The 16464-nt window shown below is 45.8% G+C and overlaps 1 long non-coding RNA gene across 1 annotated transcript in view; it reads left to right on the forward strand.

Annotated features, from left to right (window-relative positions):
* Positions 1-1791, forward strand: part of LOC125485028 — a 9867-nt gene extending 8076 nt beyond the window's left edge. Inside the window, exon 3 of the long non-coding RNA XR_007263805.1 lies at positions 559-1791. This is a non-coding gene — a long non-coding RNA (uncharacterized LOC125485028). The remainder of the gene's footprint in view (positions 1-558) is intronic.
* The last annotated feature ends 14673 nt before the right edge of the window (positions 1792-16464 follow it).

The raw sequence follows: 16464 nt of genomic DNA on the forward strand, positions 1-16464 counted from the left end.
GATACAGACACAGTGTGGGACTAAGGGATACTGACTGTATACAGACATAGGGTGGGACTTAGCGATACTGACTGTATACAGACATAGGGTGGGACTTAGTGATACTGACTGGATACAGTATATGGTCATCTTCATCATACAAAGTACAGGGCCAAAACAGCTTCCTGATTATTGTGCAGATAAGGAATGGAACCATTTTACACCCTGTCCACACTATGCTCTGATTACATGGGGCGAGGCTTGGCAACTGGAAGGTCCATGCAGCCTCAACCAGCCCCTGGTGTTGTATTTCACTGGTCTGCGAGGTGGAACTGTAGTGCCTGCTGTGCCCTGGGCTTTCTGTCTGCTTTATGACTATGGTAAGCCCTAGGCCTGGAGAACAGCAGGAAGTTCCCCATTCCCATCCATTCCCCTCTGAATGCTATTAATTGATCTGGGGATCACATTGGTGAGTGGTATTGTGGTAATGATCAGCCATCATCTGCTTGAGCCAGCCTGACGGACTGAATCAGCTAATTCTCATTCTAATTCCTGTTCCTTTTTTTTCCTTATGTGCAGTGGGGATGATTTGATCTCCCTAAAATGAATTGAACCGTGATCTTTGAGCACCTGCCCTTGAGGATAACCACGTAGATCTGAACAGCTCTCGACCCTGGTTGATTGGGAATCTCCGCTGGGAACAGGATTGCATTCACTGCACTGCTCAGTGTGAGCAGCTCCCCCTGCAGTGCGAAGCCACATGGATGCTGAGTTCAATTCCCCGCCTCGTCTGCCATGGTCAACAGAGGTGAGGATTACTCCTGGGGAAGGTTCCTGGTCTTGGGGATCAATGTGTGACACATGAGCCAGGTCTCAGGGTCAAGGTACCAAAGAGCGGGCTGTTGGGCAAAGGCTGCAGGAGTCACATTCTTTCAACTGGCAAGAGTTCATGAGAACACAAAGGGAAAGTGTATCAGATGCCTCAGCGATCCGAACTTTGCCCTTGCTGCCTCTCAGACAGCGTTCAAGGACACTCAGTGACTGATGTGGGACCGAACAGGAGCTGTGATCTCATGTTGATCAATGGTAGGTGATAAACAGATGGAAATCAAAGGAGAGGAGGAGTCAGGTGGGGACACAGCAGGAGGTGGTGAATTCAAAGGCAGCGCAAGCCTTCCGCCTCATAAAGAAACCTTATCTCGCTCAAGCTCTGCCGGCTTCTTTGATGTATCTGCCAGTTTTCGTACTGTACTCGTCAATAATGATCTGGAAACTCTCATAAACCTGGGCAGAGGGATGCAACAATGGCTGGTACTGTTATAGCTGCTTTAACATACAGCAAAACACCATAACATTTCACAGGAGCTTTACATGATCCCTGAGCGTGGGGATGGTCAGTGAGCCCTTGCGTGGACTGAGGATGGTGGGCAGCCTGGAGCGGAGTGGGGACTGTCAACGGGCCCTGGGGCGGACTGAGGATGGTGGGCAGCCCAGAGCAGAGTGGAGTGGGGATGGTCAGTGGGACCTGGAGTGAAAATGGCTCCTGGTTGGGAACTGGTGGACCCCAGTCATATGTGGAAGCTCTTATAGACTGTAATGGCTATCTTTTTAGCTTTATTTCTTATTTTCCTAACTTATACATATGTATGTATAACTGTAATGTAGTGTAACATTTTCTCTTTATTTTCTGTGTTTTGTACCTAGGTACTTTGTGCCTAGGATAGTGCCGTGTGTTGGCGACATTGTGCACTTTTCACTGTACTCCTGTTCTTTCATAACTTAAGTACACGTAACAATAAATCTAATTCAATTCAATTTAATTCAATCAGAGAGTGAGCCACAGAGGAGATATTCCAAGAACTCGGACAATAATGGAAGTCTGAAGGAGCATTTGAAAGAAGGAGAGATTGAAGAGGAGATTTCCAGAGCATAGGGAACTGAAGACACGGCCACTAATGAAGTGTAAATGAAATTGGGGTAGTGTAAGAGGTTGGAATTGGAGGTGAACCGAGATCTCTGAAGATTGTAGGCCTGAGGGAGATTATAGATGGAGCCTCCTGACTGGGAATTGGAGCATTGTAGCAGACAGTTCACTCGTGCCAGGTGGCTGAGCTGATCGACATTGATATGTGCCCGCTCAGGATTCAAATAAAGCTCATGGCTTTCTCCTGCCTGACAGATGCTGGCTCATGCTAGGAGACTGTGTCACTAGTGCTGGCTTCAATCCACCCTCCATCATGGAGCCAAGACTCCAAGCACTAGCAAGTCAGTCAGGCGGCGTGGGCCAGAGTTGTTTTGTTTCTGTGGGCTTCTCAGAAGCTTAGTCTAGCGCCTCAGGGGGAACCACACACGCAGTATCCACCCATTTGCATACATCCCCAGATGCCAATACTGACAGATCGTGGTGTTTGCTTGGATTCATCACCAATGTGGTGACAGCCCTTTCAAAACCTCCAGGCCCACTCAATTCAAACAAGAGCAGGAATAAAAAACACAGCCAGGGCTAAGTTGCCTCAAATTTGTGACTGACAAAAATCAGGAGGTGTATACAGCCATTGTCTTCTTTATAACAATCTCCTGTAAGTTCTCCCTTCCATTTCGAGTCAGACATTCACAGAAACTGTCTCAATCTTTCCATCTCATCTCTCTTTTCCAGACAACACAAACACAGAAAAAGTTTAATTCTGATCTCTTGCTTCAACACTTCAAAATTCATTTGCCCCTAATAATCTCAGTTTCACTTTTGCCAACTAATGAAAGGTTCTACCCTAACCCACACAGGTTGGCACTTTCAAATGACCAATTCTTTCACCTTCAGTTCACCAGTTCTGCAGCTGTCTCTGTGCTGAACCACTGTCTACCTGCACATTTGATTTCCTTGGTTAGGGATGGACAATAAATGCTGGCCTAGCCCTCAGACTTTATTGCTTTCTTATGCTGAACTCACCTGATACCTTATTTCCTACTCCAGTGCTGCTGTCTCTCTCAACTCTCTGTACTGTGGTATTCCTCTCTGACTTTACATTATGGTTCACATCTCTGCCACGGTAAACCTTCCTTAATAGCATGAGCAAATCACCCCAGAAGGAAGTCAGTTGAAGCTCTGTTCAGCCAGTGGACTATTCGACTGTTGTATTATTGGATTGTAACTAGCCTGGCCTGCATAGATCCCTTCTCCCCCAGAACTGATCTCTATCTCCCTTCTGTATCATTTGCACCCTAGTCCCCATCTTCAGTCTTTAAAGTCCAGTAGGTAAAGATTGCAGCATCTCTGATTTACTGTATATATCTGGGATACGCCAAGAACTAGCAGGCCTTGTTCTGATTCCATACTTAGCTCTCCAGTCACAGCCAGTGTATCTCCTGCAATGATTTAACTTTCCATCCTGGTTTTTATAACCTCTTTCATTCCATGACCTTGAATCTATCAGCTTTACCATTTGATGGCATCACCCAAATCCTGACTGGTACAGCCATCAATATGGTGTCATCTCCGCCTGCAGTCCCAGTAATGACCACCCCTCCTGGTGGTGCTCCTGAGCTGTAGTCCTCTGATTGGACTTCCAGCTCTTGTTGGTGGGCTGCTGTCTTTAATAATGGCAGAAACCCTGGCAACAATCCCTTCACTGGCTGCCACTGGCAAAATGCAACACTGGGCTCCACCATTCCACTTTTGGTCCAGGCACCAGGACAGACTTCTGCTGGATTAGAGAGATTCCAAACCTTCTCTCATTTCAACCACTTGCTGCGTCCACCAAAGAGGGTAAATCATTTACATTGTCTAACATTCACCATTCAGCAATTTGTAGGTTCCTTAACCCAGTCCTTATTTCACGAACCTGTTGAACACACTAGCCTGCTCCTCCCTGTTCTCCTGCAGCCAATGTGAACACAATGGGGCCTGAAGCAGTGTGCAGTTGCTGTGCAACTCCCAGCATAGAACCAAACTAGCTACTGCCTGGTGTTCTCGAGAGTCTGCAGTATTTCAGCATCATGTCAAACTGCCTGGTAATCTGCTATGCTGGGTGAGACATGGTTACAAGATTTGGGAAGACTGATTGGCATGGACAAGTTGAACCAAAGGGTCTGTTTCTGAGCTGTATGACTCAATGACTGATTGGCGGGGGTATCAGAATCACTCAGGGCCCCTTGTACCCAAACAGCTGGGATATACACAAGGGTGGCTCAGTGGTTAACATTACTGCCTCACAGTGCCTGGGATCCGGGTTTGATTCCACCCTCGGGTGACTGTCTGTGTGGAGTTTGCATATTCTCCCCATGTCTACTTGGATTTCCTCCGGGAGCTCTAGTTTCCTGCACAGTCCAAAGATTAGGTAGATTGGCCATGCTAAATTGCCCCATAGTGCCCAGGGATTAGCCATGGGACATGTGGGGTTATGGGGATTAAGGAGGTGTTGGTCTGAATGGGATACTCTTTGGAAGATAGATGCAGACCTGATGAGCCAAATGGCCTCTTTCTGCACTTTAGGGATTCTTTAGAGGTGACGTGATGGCTGGGGAACTGCTACCTAACAGGGATAAGAAAAAGGGTGAAAGTGGAAAGGGTACAGTCATTTCTCCACAGAAAGAAAGCAAATCCCTCAGTCAGATAATCTCTGTGTTCCATTGTCACTGTTGGTCCCTCATGGGGATAATTTTACTGTTAGAGCCATCTTGTTATGTTTGGCTGGTAGGCTTGAAGTCTGTGATAAATGATGGCTCAATGGGCTGAACTAACACTGTCAGATTCAACAATGCTGAATCTAGCCTACACTGAAAGCCATGGGATGTAGAGTTAGCTGCCAACTGTTGAGGGCATTGCCATGGAGATACAGAGGAAACAATGAACACTGGAAGTCAGAGACAACACCTAACTCTACCAATGCAATCCATCCAGTTAGTTCATTAGTATTCACTCTCGTTGAATGCTGACACACCAGCCTTTACATTTCCACTTTGTAGACAATGTGCTGCAAAGTTTGGAGCAGCTTTCACTGTCCCCTCTGTGAAGGAATTTTTCAAAACTTTGACCATTACTGCTAAGGCTAGCATTTGTTGCCATACATGAGAAAGCATTGGGAGGTCACCTTCTTAAGCAGCTGCAGTTCAACTACTGCAGATATCTCCTCAGTACCATCAAAAAATGAGTTCCTGTAACATGATGTCCCAAATCCTGTACTCAATTTTCTGACCGATGAAGGCAAGTGTGCCAAATACCATCTTTACCACCCTGTCTACCTGTGGTGCCACTTTCAAGGAACTATGTACCTGAACCCCTTGGTGTCTCTGTTTGACAATTCTCATCAGGGCCCTACTGTTAATAAATCCTGCCCTGGTTTGTTGTACCAAAATGCAACATCTCATATTTATCTGAAACATCTCCATCTGTCATTCCACGGTGCACTTGCTCAGTTGATCGTGATCCCATTGGACTCTTAGATAATCTTCTTCACTGTCCAGTGTACCATCAATTTTGGTGTCATCCACAATCTTACTAACCATGCCTCCTTTATTCTCATCCAAACCATTTATATATACATATATTTGAGGATTCAGGAAGTAAGCAGCTAGTTGCAGAATTCTTAACTGCTGACCTGCTCTTGTAGTTACAGTATAGCTGATCCATTTCAGTTTCGGGTCAGTGGTAATCCTTAAGTTATGGGACTTGGCAGATTCATTGACGGTAATACTGTTGAATGTCAGGGTGAGATAATCAAACTTTCTCTTGTCTGACTTGTCCATTGCCTGGAATTCCATTCACAACCCCTTAAAGAATGCAGCAAACTGTGCTCGCATGGAAGATAACCTGAATACCATTCACGTTTGGATAGATAAGTGGCAAGTTTCTTTGCTGTTTATGGGCACAGACTGCTTGAGTATTTGAGGGAGAGGTGAATGTATAGAATATACAATCATCAGTGACCACCCCCACTTCTCACTTTATGATGGAGGGAAGGTTCTTGATGAAGAAGTGGACCATGGTTGGAGATACGATACTACCCTATGGAACTTCTCATGGGGCCAGGATGACTGGCCTCTGACAAAATCAACTATTTTCCTGTATTCTAATTATGATTCAAGCCAGGACGGAAATTCTCCCTGTCATTCCCATTAATTAACGGAGGCACTTTGGTGTCGCACTTGTTCAATGTTGCCTCGATGTCAAAGGTGGTCACTTTCCTCTCAGCTCTTTTGTCCATGTTTGGAACAAGTCTGTGTGGAGCTGACTGGCCCTGGAGAAGAACTGAGCTTCAGTGAGCAGGTCATTACTGAAAAGTTGCTACTTGATATCACTGTCGACAACCCCTCCAGTGACTTTGCTGACAATTTAGGGTGAGACTAGGATTAGGCAGGATGGGGTGATAATTGCTTGGGACATAGCTGGGCAATTTTCCACATTGTCAGGAAGATGCCAGCATTGTAACTGCACTGGAAGAGTTTGGTTAGGGGAGCGTCAAGTTCTGGAGCACAAGTCTTCAGTACTATTGCTCGGATATTGTCAGGGCCCATAGCCTTTGTGGTATCCAGTGTCTTCGGCCACTTTTGATATATCACGTGGAGTGAATTGGCTGAAGGCTGGCTTTTGTGATGCTGAGAACTTAAAGAGGAGGCTGAAATGAATCATTCACTCAGGTCTATCCAGCTAAAAATGTTCAGCCTTGCCTTTTGCACTGATATGCCAGACATTAAGGATCCTCCACTAGCAAGTTGTTTAATTGTCCACCACTATTCAGGACTCAATATGGCAGGACTGCAGAGCTTAGATCTAATCTGTTGGTTGTGGGATCACTTAGCTCTGTCTATTGCAGACTGCTTCCGCTCTTGGGTGTGCAAGTAGTCCTGTATTGAACAGTACCCACTGCCCTTAGACTCTCAGTTTGACTCATATCAACTGTAAGATATACTCATGGTTTAATTCAGAGTTCTGAGGTTTCAGCAGCAAATGGATGCATCTTGACCCTCGTTGTACTCATTCTCCCTCTGTTACGTTGGTCTACAATCAATCCTACTCCCTCCAAACAATCTGTCAATGAGTTTAACAGTTTGCAAGACCTTATTCAAGGGTTTTATCGGAATATTGACCATAAAATACATGACAGTTGTACAGATGTGTGGAAGATGACATGTGGAAACATTGAAAATAGGTGCAGGAGTAGGCCATTCAGCCCTTCGAGCCTGCACCACCATTCAATATGATCATGGCTCATTCATGCAATCTCAGTATCCCACTCCTGCTTTCTCCCCATACCCCTTGATCCCTTTAGCCGCTAGGACCGCGTCCAACTCCCTCTTGAATATATCTAATGAACTGGCCCCAACTGCTTTCTGTGGGAGAGAATTCCCAGCTCTCTGAGTGAAGAAATTCTTCTTCATCCTGAATGGTTTACCCCTTATTCTTAGACTGTGACCCCTAGTTCTGGACTCCCCCAACGTTGGAAACATTCTTCCACATCTATCCTGTCCAGTCACACCAGGATATTATGTATCTATGAGAACCCCCCTCCCACCCCCCACCCCGCCAATTCTTCTAAATTCCAGTAAGTACAAGCCCAGTCAATACAGTCTTTCTTCAGCTGTCAGTCCTGCCATCCCGGGAATCAGTCCGGTGAAACTTCGCTGGACTCCTTCATTTGTGTGTGAGTATGAATGTGTGTCTATTTCTGAGTGTGTGCGTGTTTGTGCATGCGTGTGTGTGTGTCTGTGTGTGTGTGTGAGTCTATGTGTCTCTGTGTGTGTGTCTGTGTGTGTGTTTCTGTGTGTGTATGTATGTGTGTGAGTGTGTGTGTGTGCGTGTGTGTCTCTGTTTGTGTGTGTGTGTGTGTGAGTCTATGTGTCTCTTTGTGCCTCTATGTGTGTGTGTGAGTCTATGTATCTGTTTGTGTGTATGGGTGCGTGTGTGGTTGTGTGTCTGTGCACGTGAGTATGGGTGTATGTGTGTGTGTGCACGTATGGGTGTGCACGTGTGTGTGTGTGTGTGTGTGTGTGTGTGTGTGTATGGGTGTGTGTGTGCGCGTATGGGTGTGTGTGTGCGCGTATGGGTGTGTGTGTGTGCGGTAGTCTGTCTGTGCACGTGAGTATGGGTGTGTGTGCGTGTGCAGACATTTAGCACCAGTATCTTTCTGTACGGCAAAATTCCAGAGCAGGAAATAAGAAGTGACCTCTGTGGTAGTGAGGATCTTCTTGAAAGTGGGAGTGAGGCACTGAGGGTTTAGAAATGCAGTTCCAGTGTGTTTGTGGAATATTGCTGGAAATATGGTTACTGAGCTGGGGTCAGAGGCAGTGGTGGTACTGCAGTGGATGCCAGAGACAGGTTGAAGAATAGAGCTTTAAGTGGGAAGAGAGGGGGGGCAGAGGTTGTGTGGAAATGAGAATCTCTTTGCACCGAGTGCATTGGTGAAGTGATAGTGACAGGAAGGCTAGGGGTGGAAAGGGACACAATGCAGGATAGGAGCTGGGCAGAAGCTTTTTTGATCAGTTGACTATTGTGTTGGTTGGTTGGGTCTTAATAGCAACAGGGACACGGTATGGGGCGGAGATTATTGGAGAGCTGTGAGTATACTTTGTGTCTGAAGGTTAGGAAAATGAAGCTTAGTCTTCCACTCAGCCTTAGCTGTAGTCCTGTGACATGGGACAACTGCAGGCATCCATCCTGTAGCCAGGTCAATAAAGGCACACTAATTTATTGCACCTCCTTTGAACTCGAAACTGAATGATTGCTAAGGTGTGGAACTCCTTAGTTCCTGGTCTTAGCCACCCACAGTTGTTGAGAGAATTAGCTTGTATATTAACTTAATTAAAATGATATTCCAGTGACGCCATTAGATGGCATGCATTGCCCACGCTACTGTCCACTGCTCAGGCTGTTTCTCAGGTCAGTTCATTGAAATGCCACAGTTCCAAAGGTTTATCAGTTGCTGTGGAAACAGACACCAGTAACAGTTAAGAACACCAGCAGAGGAAGAGGAAGAAAATTAGAAAATAATTTCAACCCCCTTGCTTTCCCTTGGATGTGTCATAATCGATGGTGTTGGGTTTGCCAAACGTTGTGTGAAAGACAGCTAAGTTGTTGGGAAATGCGTGCTGTAGGGCACAGTGAGAAGGTCAGGTAGCCAGGGTGACAATGGTGGAAAGGAACTGCCATTGGATTCGGGCTTGTATTGTGTGAGGGAAGGTGATGCCCTGGACCAAGTCAGAAAATAGAGCTCCAGCCTCACTCCAGAGACTCGGGCACAATTCTAAGCCAGCACCTCAGCATCAAACCGAAGGAATGCTGCGTTGTTGGAAATGCCAGCTTCTGGGTAAGATATTAAACCCGGGTCCTGTTAGCTCTGTCGGGCATCTCAAAGATCCCGTTGAAAAGAAGCTGGGCGTTTATCCCCCCAGTACTGGCCAGTGGTTATTGATTGGAATCTACAACAGTTACAATTCAAAACTATTTCACTGATGGTGAAGTGCTCGGGGAGATTGGTGTTATAATATAGGCATTTCTTTATTTCATCTATATTACTGTTGGAACCATTTAGCTTTCGGTCCATTTCTCATATTTAAATGGAGACATCGAGTGTTGCTGGGCAGATGTATCTGTGTGTATATGTCTGTGTTCATGTGCAAGTCTGTGTCTGTGTGTGTTTGAGAACGTGTTTTGTCTGTATATGTGAACATGTTTTGTCTTTGTGCATATGCATGTGTATGTGTCTGTGTTTGTGTGCGTCTGTGTGCACGTGTCTGTGTGTTTCTGTGTGTGCATGTGTATATCTGTGTGTGTCTGTGTGTTAGTATGCCCGTGACATCTCAATGAGGGTAGCTTCAGCTTTGGGTTTGTGTTCAGCTCTGATACTTAGCCTGCCCTCAGACAGATTGCCCAGCACTCACTATCTTCAGTAAAATTTACTTGGAACTGGGTAAAGGTGCCATTGAGTGGTTCCTGAGCCTAGAGCAGTGCCCAGTGCTAGTGAGGTGTCAGAAGCCAAGGGGTGGGGGGTGGGGTAGGTGTTGGTACTGTGAGTGCCAAGCAGACACTGAGATAGGAATTGAAGTTGGCCATTTGATGGATAAGTGTTGGCTGAGGCTACTTGGAATCCAAAGGGAGGGAATTAGTCACAGTCCCTGCATCTGAATTGATTATGCAAATAACAAACAACCAAGCAGCAGAAAAGCCTTCAACAGTTTGTGCCCCACACGTGGGATATTCTGGGAGATCACCAGATGCTAGGTAATCTGTGCTAAGTGCCCATACCCGCCTGCTCTGCCCTCCCCAGTACCAGGCTTGCCTGCAGAGCCCAATATATTGATCTCCACCTTGACACCTGGTACAGGGAAGCAGCTGTGGACCTGGACCAATGTCAGCTGGAGGTCTGGTGCGTGGAAGGGGTTGTGGGCCTGAGCCCAAATTGGTCAGAGTGAGCCTGACGTATCAGTGAGGCAGGTGCCCGGCATCTGTGGCGTCAAGAGTAGGAAGCCCGCGGCTTCCCAGAGGGCAGGTGACAGGCGAAGAGACCGAGACCTTGCAGGGAGGGCACTTAAGAAAGACTGTTGACCTTTTACCTTTATTCCTTTATTTTTCCACTTAATACCAGGAAGTTCTGTAATATTAACTTTTAACTTAATTTCTTTATTTTTCTACTTTACTAAGAACAATGGTAATGCCTTACTTTTAACTTTGTCCCTCTATATTACTACTCGTACCTAAGTTTCGTACCTAGGTACCTTCATATCTAAGATGTGGCGACATTGTACACTTTTCACTGTACTCCTGTACTTGAGTACACGTGATAATAAAGGTTAAATCAAATCAAATCAATAGGTGCCAGTGGACTCTCTTTTAAACAAATGATTGCTCATTGTTAGTTGGTTAAAGAGCTTTGATCAACTGCTCTCCTTGAGAGTCTGAGATACTGATCCCACAGGCCAAATTCTCGCCCATTGCAGCCAATCAAACGCAGGATCAGCTGTTCTGGAAAAAAGTTTTATAACTTCAGGAATCTCAAAGCTCTACAGCCAATGAAATTTTTTTTATTATTCATTAACGGGATGAAGGACATCGCTGGCTAAGCAGCATTTATTGCCCATCCCTAATTGCCCAGCGGGCAGTTCAGAGTCAACCACATTGTTGTGGGTCTGGAGTCACATGTAGCCCAGACCAGGTAAGGATAGCAGTTTCCTTCCCTATAGGGGCATTAGTGAACCAGATGGGTTTTTCCAACAATTGACAATGGATTCATGGTCATCATTAGGTTCTTAATTCCAGATATTTTATTGAATTCAAATTCCACCATCTGCCGTGGCGGGATTCAAATCCAGGTCAGAACATTATCTGGGTCTCTGGATTAACAGTCCAGCGATAATACCACTAGGCCAGCACCTCCATCAATATGGCTGAAGTGTCATCGATGCAAGACTGCAATAGGAGAAATGTGGCAGCCACTTTTCACCCTGCGAGTTGCCACAAACAAGCCACATATTAAGCAACCAGCTCATTGGTTTTCAGTGAGGAATGTATTTTTAGCTAGGCCGCAAGTGAAGGCTCTCCTGCTGTTCCTCAAAATTGGCCCATGGCATCTTGCCCATCCCTAATTGCCCCATGGGGCAGTTAACAGTCAATCACATTTCTGTGGGGCTGGAGTCACGTGGAGGCCAGACAGGCAAAGACAGCATTTTCCTTCCCTTGAGAACACTAGTGAACCAGATGGATTTTTTTCCCGACAATAGTTACGTGGTCACCACAAGACTAGCCTTTTTCAAAAATTTGTTCCAAACTTTTTAAAATTGAAATGTCATCCTTTGCCATGGTGAGATTCAAATCCTTGTCCCCAGAACATTAGCCAGGGGCTGCGGATTATTAGTCCAGTGATATTACCACCGTGCCAATCTCCTGCCCAACTTGTCCTGTTACCATAATGTTTTGGCCTTGCATCAACCCTTTAATCCCACCTAATCTCCCCTGTCATCCACCCTCATTACAGTCCCTCTCTTTGCCCATCTCCCTTTGCCCTGCCTGTGTACTCACTTAAAACCGATTACATTTCTAACATTTTTCTGAAACATCACAGATGGCACACTCTGTCTCATTCCCCACGTGATCTCCTGATCTTCGGCATTTCCTGTTTACATTTCCAGTTTCCAGAAAAGCTAATGGCAGAAATGGCATGCCAGGCAAAAAGATTTGGTGAAGGGAGAGGTAGAGTAAAGGGTTAACTAATGATAGCTAATGAGCGGGTGCATAGGAGCTATTGTATGATGTTGCATGAGCACACAGGGCAGAGATCTGATGGAAGAAGTTACTAGTAATGCCTTGTATACCATGTTTGTCTCAATAAATATGGGTAAAAGTTGATAAACTTTACTAGTTCATACTCATATAGTGTTGTCTCCACTTGTCCCTAGCTCTCTGAAGTTGCTTGTGATACTGGTACAATTCCCGTGTCTGTAGTATTATGCCCTTTTTTTTAAAAGGATTTGATTGTTGGGAAAGTTTTTTTATTATTTGTCTTTATGCCAGTCAAGCATATATTACCCTTCCCTAATTGCCCAGAGGGCGGTTAAGAATCAACCATGTTGCTGTAGGACTGAAGTCCTTTGTAGGCCAGACCAGGTAAGGATGTTAGATTTCTCCCCAAAGGATATTAGTGAGCCAGATGGGTGTTTTTTTTTACCACAGCCAACAAATTGGCTTTTTATTGCAGATTTTATTTTAATTGAATTCAAATTCCACCCTAAGCCATGGTGGGATTTGAACACACGTCACCAGATCATTAATCTGGGGTTCTGGATTACTCGTCCAGTGATGTTACCACCATGCAGCCTACATAGCTGTAACAATATACATTTTTCCATGCAGGTTGTACCCTGGTGCTATAGATAGTGATGGGAGACCCTCCAGTGTTCCTTCTATCATGTGGTTGATTTGATTTGATTTGATGTATTATTGTCACATGTACAGGGATACAGTGGAATGTATTATTTTGTGTACTATCCAGGCAAATCATACCTTACGTATGTACGTCAAGGTAATAGAACAGAATGCAGAATAAAGCATTACAGCTACAGAGAAACTGCAGCTAAAGATCAACACTAATATTTGAGAGATCCATTCACAAGTCTGATAACAGCAGGAAAGAAGCTGTTCTTGAATCTGTTTGCACGTGTTTTCAAACTTTTGTATCTTCTGCATGATGGAAGAGGGTGGAAGAGAGTATAACTGGGGGTGGGAAGGGTCTTTTATTGTGTTGGCTGCTTTCCCGAGACAGTGGGAAGCATAGATGGAGTCAATGGATGGAAGGCTGATTTGTGTGATGGAATGGGCTGTGTTCACAACTCTCTGTAGTTTCTTGCAGTCTTGGGCAGAGCAGTTGCCATGCCATGCTGTGATGCATCTGGATAGGATGCTTTCTATCGTGCATCAATAAGAATTGGTAAGAGTCATTGTGGACTCATTGGGGCTTCCTTCTCAATCACGATATATTGTGTTGAATGTCTGTATGATAGACTGGTTTGCAACACCTGTCTGGTCATTCTTGGAAGGATGTGGCTCCAAATCCTGGACCTGAAGGATCAATTGTTAAGACAGCTATGAAGGATATTTATCTTTCATTTATTCATGGGATGTGGGCGCTCTTGTCGGTTATTCATTCCCTGACACTAATCACCCAGCTGGTGGTGAGCTGCCATCTTGTACCACTGCAGTCCATGAGGTTTAGGGACACCCTTGATGCTCTTAGGGAGGGAATTCCAGGATTTGCACTCAGCGATAGTGAAAGAACAATGATATAGTTCCAGTCTCAACGGTTCTGTGGTCATTGTTATGTAAGGCAATAATTTTTTCAACTGGTTTACCATTCTTAAAAACCTCTGATGGTCCTGAACTGACTTCAGAGTGGGAAAATACTCAAAGGTTCTAATCTTCTGAGGATCTGCCATTGTGCCATCCCTGTTGACAATGTACCCCAAGAGATCATACACTCATACAGCACAGAAATACACCCTTCAGTTCAACCAGTCCATGCTGACCATAATCTGAAACTAACCTAGTCCCAGTTTAGCCATTATCCCTCCAAACATTTCTTATTCATGTACTTATCCAAATATCTTTTAAATGTAACTGTATCCACATCCACCACTTCCTGTGGAAGTTCATTCCAGGCACAAACTGCTCTCTGTGTAAAAAAAATTACCCTTTTTAAAATCTTTCTCCTCTCGTCTTAAAAATATGTCCCCTAGCCTTGAAATCCACCACCCTAGGGAAGAGACACCTGCCATTCACTTTACCTATACCCCTCATTATTTTATAAACCTCTATAAAGTCATCTCTCAAGCTCCTATGCTCCAGGGAATAAAGTCTCAGCCCCTCCTTATAACTTAAGCCCTCCATTCCTGGCAACATCCTGGTAAATCTCTTCTGAACCCTCTCCAGCTTAATAATATCCTTCCTATAATAGGGTGACTAGAACTGGACACAGTACTCCAGAACAGGCCTCACCAATGATGAATGAATGGAGGGAACTTCAACATGAAGTTACATGAAGTTAACCATCCAAAGTGAGAGGGGTGAAATGATCTGAAGGGGGTGGGTGGTGCCTGCAGAGCTGGGGCCGCCACATCACAGCTGATAGTACCTTATATTCTGACAAAACAGTTGAGCATAAACAGGTTAATCCTTCCAAGAGGTGGTAAGAGTGGGAGAGATTGCAGTTGGAGATGGTCGAGAATGTCAAGTTCCTAGGAATAATGATCACCAACAATCTCTCCTGGTCCATCCATTACAGCTAATAAAGCACACCAACGCCTCTACTTCCTCAGAAGGCTAAGGCATTGGAGTATAGGCATGCCAGCTCACTCTGGTGTATTAAAAGTTATTCCTGAAAAAGATTGGAGCCAACATCCTCTCATGTGTCAAAGGAAAACCAGTTCCTGGTCTAACTAAAAGATTCTCTTGTACTTAGCTCCCTCCTCAACATCCAGCGAGAGATCCACACACTCAAAAAAGTTCAATTCAGCACTGATTTCCCTCCCAAGCCCCGGGGCAGTGCCAGGGGTGACTACCCCTCCTGTGGGGTGGGGAGGGGTGGATGGCAGCTGCCGATATGGAGAGCAGATGGTCTCTGCTTGAAACAGGATGAGCAAAGCGGCTCAGTGGTTAGCACTGCTGCCTCCCAGCACCAGGAACCCGGGTTCGATTCCACCCTCGGGCGACCGTCTGTGTGGAGTTTGCACATTCTCCCCGTGTCTGCGTGGGTTTCCTCCAGGTGCTCAAGTTTCCTCCCACAGTCCAAAGATGGGTGGATTGGCCATGCTAAATTGCCCATAGTGTCCAGGGACATGCAGGCTAGGTGGGTTAGCCATGGGAAATGCAGGGTTATAGGGATAGGGTAGGGTGCCGGTCTGGGGAGGATGCTCTTTGGAAGTTTGCTGTAGACTTGATATGTTTAATGGCCTCTTTCTACACTGTTCGGATTCTACAAAATGTCCCTGAAGAGGTGGATTCATTTTATGGAGGACCATTAGATGGCCATGGGGCAGCCCTTTCCTGGACCGATATCTAACTTAGGGGCTGGACAACCAGGGACCACAAGGGTCCTGTACAAGCCAACCCATTATGTCTGAAGCTTGTTCAAAAAAGGTAGGCTTTCAAGATTGTAATAAAGGAACGAAGGGATATGGAGGAACAGAGATTTCAGGAGGGAATCAGGCTTTTAGGCAGCTGAAGCTCCCAACCAGGAAGAATGAAAATCAGGAGCCGGGAGGAAGTCAATTTCTTTATTTTTCCACAGGATGAGGGTGTGACTGGCAAGGCCAACATTTGTTGCCTGTCCCTACTTGCCCCTGAGGAGAGATTCATGAATTGACTTTCAGTTCCACCACATCTGGGATTTGGAACCGTATCCCCAGGCCATGGGTTCTGCGCCAGATTTACAGTGAAATGTCGCCAGGTCCAAATCAGACCGGCCTTGCAGCGGCCTGCTCCTCCAGGAGCCGAGGCGGCAAAGCCAGTGCCTGGGCAGAACTTCACCGTCTCCTGGTAAATTTACTCGTCGTGGAGACGAAACAATTCTTCAGGGAAACGCTGCTCCTTCAGAGACGAAGCTCAGAGGGAGAACGTGCGTGACGTTTTGCGGCTGGAATGAAAGAGCTCCACTTGCCCGCACAGTTGAGGTCCCGTCGCAACAACAACCCGCTGCATGTGGTTTTGCCCTCTTCCGCTGTCACACCCCACAGTTCCCGCCGGGCCGCAAAATCCGGCACAGGCCAGTCGTTTTGAAGTGCTGCATCTATCAATTGTCCGCATTGTACAAGGAATTCTTCAGGCACGTAGCGTTCTGGTTGCATGACTGACTCCCGGCCAAGCAGATACAACGGCACCCTGATGGAGCGGGGAGCGAAAAGTAGAACAAAGGACACAGCTCGGGCCTGCACCTTTTGGGAACATTCCAGTTCGAAAGGCCCACACTGAAAGTGAAACCCAGTTTATCATATTTGAACAACGTTGGG

The sequence above is a fragment of the Rhincodon typus genome, chromosome 15 (genome assembly GCF_021869965.1).
Source record: "Rhincodon typus isolate 14 chromosome 15, sRhiTyp1.1, whole genome shotgun sequence".
Taxonomy (NCBI): domain Eukaryota; kingdom Metazoa; phylum Chordata; class Chondrichthyes; order Orectolobiformes; family Rhincodontidae; genus Rhincodon; species Rhincodon typus.